The 5,642-nt window shown below is 38.3% G+C and overlaps 1 pseudogene across 1 annotated transcript; it reads right to left on the reverse strand.

Moving 5' to 3' along the window:
* Positions 1-4,925: 4,925 nt before the first annotated feature.
* LOC306643681 (small EDRK-rich factor 2-like) lies at positions 4,926-5,173 on the reverse strand (annotated as a pseudogene). Its single transcript has one exon. The product of its transcript is annotated as a small EDRK-rich factor 2-like (transcript).
* Positions 5,174-5,642: the final 469 nt, after the last annotated feature.

Genomic DNA, 5,642 nt, shown 5'->3' on the forward strand with positions numbered 1-5,642 from the left:
CATCTGTGCAGATGCCATTGGTCAGAACAAATCATGGCAAACCTGACAATGGGATAGAGAAGTGTTCTGTCTGCTTTGAGGCACATGATAGGGGAAGAAAAGGTACTTTTAACTAATATGGTCAATCATGTCATGTGGCTTTATAAATGAGATAAGAGTCCTCCTATCACACAGTCATTCATTACACTGTAATTTTGGAGCTGATGGATGCATCGCCGATTTAAATTGTATGGGAGATCTCTCATCTCTTGTCCCCAGTACTTACTTACCATTTGTGTACCACAGGTGAGGCCACCTGACAGGTGTAGTATACTGGGCCAGTAGAATGAGGAACGATTGGAGAACAACTTAATTTAGGGTCCATTAACTTGAAGCTTAAGCAATGTTTAGATTACACTTTTTAAAATTTACAATACTAATTATTTCTTGTTATTACATAATTTTTTTTTTTTCAAACTATACCCAATCCTTCATGGGGACATAATTTCCCCAGATCTTGCAGGAAGTCCATAGGGTTGTTTTAGAGAAAAGACTGCACTTTGAAGTCAGTAACTTGTTGAGTTGTTTGGCATGAGCTTTGTGGAAGACTTTCTCCTGTCTTTCTATTCTAAATATTTTCAAGGATACAGAAAAAGTTAGGAGAGTTGTACAGTGATCAACAAGTTTCAACAATCATTCTTGTTCTCTGTAATTACACACACACACACACACCTATTTATTGAACCATTTGATAGTGAGGTACAGAAATGGTGATTCTTTGCTCTAAATATTTCTCAATGTACCTTCTAAAAATAAGTACATTCTTTGAAACAATCATACTAATGCTAATATGGAAATAACATACCTGAGCATAATTCCTTAAGCTATGAAGATGTCATTTAAAGCTAGTTAAATTTTGGCACCAGAATCCAATAAAGGCTTATGCATCGCATTGGGCTCTGATGTTTCTTTAGATTGCTTTAATTGAGAAGAGTCTAACAGTACTTCCACCTTTTTTGTTGTTGTTCTTAACAGCAATGATTTCTTTTAAAAGAGACTGGAATGGTTGTGGTGCAGAATATCCTATGATCTAGATTTGCTTGATAGTTGTTTCTTGTCATTTGATTGTGCCTCTGTCCCCTGTATTTCCTGTAACTGGAAGTTAGCTCTACAGATCTGGCAGGATTCCCAGTTAATACCTCAATGGCATGAATCCTTTACAGGGTGCTGTATGCTTGGTATTGCATCTCACAAGGAAGCTTGTGGATCAGGCTGTCCTGCTCTTCGGGATCTCTAGGTTAATCCTTTGGTTGTGGTGTTGAGTACAAGCACTTTCTATGGTAGGTTCATGTATATCCCTTTGAGATTTTGAGTGATACTTTGAAATCTTGCAAAGATCTTTTTCATCATAAACTTCTACCTAATCAGGCCAGGATCAATGATTTCACTGAGCATGCACAATTTCACTTACTAATGAGGATAAACTACAATTCTCCTAAAAGAGCTAATTGAGAGCTTCATTTTGTTTCTCTTTACTAATCACTTTTCAGAGGAAGGAATTGGTCATATAACTTTCAAAGCTGGAAAAAAATCCCTTTTTTGTTTGCGGTGTCCTGTTTTTATTTGTATTACTGTGAGCTCATGAATTTTTATTTACTTACCATGTCACAGCATAATATAGTCATCTTTTCTCCTGATGCACACATAGTCCAAAATTCGGACAGTAGATGACCTTTGGGGCAGATATGTGTGTCCTCTTGACTTGTTCTCATTAGTCTTAAAGGGTTTCTTTCCTTCTGGCACAATAAAATGTTCCAGGCACACCTTACATTTTCCCTGCCCCAGATCTGGAAATTGTATTTCTCTGAGGAACTCTGCTTATATCTATAAGGATTGGGATTTATATGTAGATCTAGGCACTAGAAATACTTAGTGGTATTGAGGTAGTATTGCTTTTAAGCCCTCACCACGGACATATCAATCAACCTATCTACTTCGTTATTCAAATATAACCTTAAAGATTTTTAACTTACGTATTTGTTTTTGTACATATCGTTCTTTTATTGTTGTTTTGAAAACACTGGTTTCTAATAAAATTAGCATATTCGTGTGTTTGATTTATTCTATAATCCATCTAAAATAGTTTCCAAATTAGCTTCAGTTGTAATCTAATGGGTATATGGGTATACAAAGATTCCCATGACTTCCTAATGGTCTTGGCCAAGTTTGAAGTATTTATCTTCCATTCTGCTGTCCTAGCACTCGAGGAGACAGTCTTTCCACTTGGCTAGACCACTGACCTCTCCTTTTGATCCTCCTTTGAACTAGCACTTCCCATCCCCTTTATCATGTTAGAATCTCTAAAGGTGCTTTAAAATGAGACCCCCTTACCTGAGTTCCACCCCGAGAAATGCAGATTTAATTAATTTGATATATAGCCAGGGCATCAGTATTTTTAAAAACTCCCTGGGTTAAGAACCTCCATTTTGAAATTTATGATTCATTTGGAAGAGTCAACAAATTCACACATTGTCACATATTATCAAATATTTTTTGTCCTGATGGATAAAGATTTTTTTAAGATATGCAAAAATGTCTTACATGCTTCCCATCATGCTTGTCCATTGGTGTAGTGAAACAACTTGGGACTTTGGAGTGAGAGATTTGGGTTCCAATCCCAACATGTCCACTTCTGAGCTGCATGGCCTTGAGCAATTACTTATTTCTGCTTCCAGATCCTCTATTCTCCTCTCTGATAGAAACTTTTTTTTAAAAAAATTATTTGTTCCAATTAGTTACACATGACAATAGTATAATACATTTATGCATTTTGGTAAATCATACAAAAAAGTATAATTTCTCATTTTTCTGATTATACATGTTGTATGTTCACATCCATCATGCAGTCATATATGTACATGAGGTAATAATGTCTGTTTCACCCTACTATCCTTCGTACCCTCATGCTCCTTCCCCTCCCTTCACTCTCCTCTACCTAATCTAAAGCAACTCTATTCTTCCCTAGTGCCCCCCCTCCCCTTATTGTGAATTAGCATCCGCATATCAGAGAAAACATTTGGCCTTTGGGTTTTTTGGGATTTGGCTTATTTGGCTTAGCATGAGATTCTCCAACTCCATTCATTTACCAGCATAATGAGGTTTCTGGTAAGGTTGCCAGATTAACCAGTACAAATACAGGATGCCCAGTGAAATTTGACTTTCAGATAAACAATGAATACATTTCTTGGATAAGCTTGTCCCAAATATTACACAGGACATGCTGAAAAACTTTTTGTTGTTTATCTGAAATTCAAATAGAACCGGGCATCTTGTGTCTTATCATTTTATCTGGCAAGTCTAGTCTCTGAGAGCTCAAGCTGCGGTGTAATGGGGGTGGAGTGTTGTGGAGAAGGAGGAGGAGAGAGAAAGGTACCAAATGCTGAAGAAATGCTGCATGGATTTGGTGAGGCAACCTGAGGACACATTTACATCTTGAAGTTTGGGGAAGTGTGGCTTATTTTGAGGATGCGCTTGTGAGATTTGGGGACTGGTCCATATTGATATGTGAGGGTGGTTTGAAAGGATGTTCAGTTAATACTGTGTAGATGTCTCTGAGTAGGCAACAGTGTGTGACTGAGTAGAGTTTTATGGTTATAATGCATTCTGGGTAAAGAAGGGGCTCTGACACTTGGAGTCACGGGTGTGCATAGATCAGTGTTTCCTTAAGTTCAATGTTCATGTAACTCACCAGAGGAAGTAAAAATGTAGAAGGTCGGGATTGGGACCTGATATTCTGGGTTTCTCACAAGCTGCCATTGATGCTGACTTGTCCACTGGTCTTTTACCAGTTTTACATAGTGGATAAGTGAGTGGTGTAGGAGCTAAAGAAAGTCAGGCCTGTTAAGTGGATGCTGATACATAATGGGGGGCGGGTGAGAGAAGAATGGGGGAACTTTAGATTACATAGAGGGAAATGAGAGGGAGGAGGGGGCAGGGATATGAAAGATGGTGGAATGAGAGAGACATCATTACCCTATGTACATGTATGATTACATGAATGGTATGAATCTATATCATGCACAACAATAGAAACAAAAATTTGTACCCCAGTTGTGTACAATGAGTCAAAATGCAGTCTGTAAAAATAAAAATAAAAAACCATAAAAATAAAATAAAATTAAGAAAAAAAAGATACATAAAAAAAAAGGAGAAGAAACTCAGGTTCAAGTCTTGGCTCTGTGACTTTTGATCTATGTGTCCTTGGGAAAATGACACAATATTTCTAAGCTTCAGTTTCCTCTTTTGTAAAGTAATGTTAAATATAATCTAGCAAATAGGGTTGATGCAAAGATTAAGTCAGTATCTACAAAGTGTTCACCATGATGCCTAGCATATTGTAAAATGTATAATACGTGTTTGCTAGTGTTTGCTATTTTTATTCATGTAACAATAGTCTAATGTGCAAAAGGACTAGGGGTTCCCAAGGTCATGCATTTTACTCTATTGGAGTGAAGGAGAGCCATCCCCAATTCAACATGATTTATTATACAATATATAAAATACAACTGACAAAGAGGGCATTACTCTTGTTCATAGTTTTTCCTGGAGTGGGGGTGGGGGAAGAAACCACCTCCACATATTTTCCAAGAGGATTAAAATCTGTGAATTCCATGAGAGAAAGAATGTTCTAAGAAACAGAATTGGTAGAGGACTTGAGATATAAAAAGTAACAGGGAAGAACGAGGGAGGTGTCAATAGATAAATCAACTGGAAAACTTGCAACAGTTTTTTTTTTTTTTTTTTTTTTATTACAAAGTTACTTTTAATACTTTGGGGTGTGCTTCACCGGAACTAAATCCACACTGGGAAGGGGTTTCCCCACATCCCCAGGGGTGGCCCAGTGGGAGAGAGGCTACCTGAGGGTAAAGAAGCACAAAAGGAACCTGCTATAGACTCAGGCGAAGGTAATGCCATGGGTGCTGGGACCTGGGAGAATGGTTCCAGGCACACAGATGAAGGGCAAGAGGGTTGGGCACAAAGCCACAAAGCTCCTGAAGCTCCTTGGCTTCCTCCTTCTCCTCATTTGCCTTTTTCTGCTTCTGCTGCATGATCCCCAAGTCCTTCTGCTTGTGGGCAGCAGCTGAAAGCCTGTCATCTTGTACCTTCCCTTAACCGAGTCACTCTGCTTTTTCATCTTCTTCTGGCTGTTTGCTGCAGGTCACCGCAATAGCGGTGTTCCCAAGGACAGGTACTTCTTGGGAGGGATGAATGGCCTTCCATAATTTCATAGATACTAATGGGAACCACTTTTCCAAAAGCGGTTAGAGATAACCATGGCAAGCTAATATAAATTATTGAGAATGATATAAATTTATTAGAAACAAATATCTCCTGACTTCTGATTCTATACCATGAAGGTTTTATTTCTTGGTATTACTAGATGACTTCTATTTTGTAATGATGGTGATACTGTCAGGCCAAGAGCAGTTTGAGACCTGTAACCAGTCTTGCGAATATGGTAGCATCCGACCAGCATGAGCTTTCAGGTCAGGGGAGTTTGAATTTGTCCCAGATAGAGGATGATGGCTTAGAGAAGTAACTCTAGAGTCAGACTGTCTTAGTTGAACCACAGCTAGCCATGGGACCATGGGCTAATTACTTAA

The sequence above is a fragment of the Sciurus vulgaris genome (assembly GCF_902686455.1).
Source record: "Sciurus vulgaris genome assembly, chromosome: 14".
Classification (NCBI taxonomy): domain Eukaryota; kingdom Metazoa; phylum Chordata; class Mammalia; order Rodentia; family Sciuridae; genus Sciurus; species Sciurus vulgaris.